The sequence below is a fragment of the Octodon degus genome, unplaced genomic scaffold (genome assembly GCF_000260255.1).
Source record: "Octodon degus isolate 3935 unplaced genomic scaffold, OctDeg1.0 scaffold00071, whole genome shotgun sequence".
In the NCBI taxonomy this organism is placed as follows: Eukaryota; Metazoa; Chordata; class Mammalia; order Rodentia; family Octodontidae; genus Octodon; species Octodon degus.
Window position 1 is genome coordinate 2,124,021 of NW_004524647.1, and position 1,425 is coordinate 2,125,445.

Genomic DNA, 1,425 nt, shown 5'->3' on the forward strand with positions numbered 1-1,425 from the left:
GAAAAAATCATGAAAAATAAGTACTCAGACAAAGGTCTGCTCTCTAGAATTTATAAAGAACTAAAAAACACTAGGGCCCCAAAATTTAAAGATCCAGTCCAGAAATGGGCATCTGAGATGGACACACACTTCTCAGAGAATGAAATTAAAGAAGGAAATGAATATATGAAAAAATGCTCCACATCACTAGCCATCTGTGAAATGCAATTTAAAACAACATTGAGATATCATCTCACCCCAGAAAGAATGGCTATCATAAAGAAATCAACCAACAACAAATGTCGGAGAGGCTGTGAGGAAAAAGGAACCCTTCACCACTGCTGGTGGGAATGTAGACTGGTGCAACCGTTATGGAAATCAGTGTGGAGACTCCTTTGAAAACTTGGACTGGAAATCTGATGTAATCCAGTTGCTTCTCTACTGAGAATCTTCCTGGAGGATCTGAAAACATATCATAGTCATATATGTGTGCCTATGTTTATAGCAGCACAATTTGTGATCATCAAATCTTAGAAATAAACAAGATGCCCATCACCTGAGGAATGGATGAGAAACATGTGGTATATTTATACAATGGAGTATTACTCAGCTATGAAAAATGATAAACTAGAAGCCTTTATATATAAGTGGATGCCACTTGAAGATATACTCATAAGTGAAATAAACCAGAAACAAATGTGTAAATATCATATATTTTCCCTAGGATAAGAACTCAAAAGGAAAAATACAAATGGAAAGATATAATATAACTGAAAGGAAAGCAAGAACTTCAGGACAAGACAATGATAGAGAGCAAAGAGAAGAGCTAGGAAACATGACAGTGGCAAGCCATACCGTTATATATAGAAGATGGGTAAGGTACTGATCCTGAGAATATCCAGAAGATTTTTGAATCTAGCAGTTAATTGGAATGATTCTCACCCTGACTAACTATATATACTGACACCTGTGAACTAAGCAACTGCACTGAAGATGGTAATGTGTAATAGTAGTTTCATGCTTGGAGTGCCTGTCATTCTGGTCTTCTGAATACGGGCTGCTTGTCATGACATGCCAGTTGCTGCCGTGCTGTCTCTCGGGTAGATGATTGTTCAAAAAGAAGGGGGTGGTGAATGAAGGCAGGAGACAGGAAGAGAAATGTTCTGGGACTGTCCTGCTTCAAGGTTGTATATGGTAAGATTTGTGGACTTATATGTAAACATCAGAAGTATATAATTCTTTATGCCTATTTTTTAAAATATATTCTAACTTTTAAATGTTTTTCATCATATTCTGTAGGGACTTAAAGTTCAACATATCAATATTTGATGAAAAATACCTGTTTCATGTTATGCCTAAGATGTTTGATATTCAGACAGATAGTGAGGTTAAGCTTAACAGCCTAGGTTGTATGGTAATAACAATAAGCTTGTTTTCTTGAGGGTC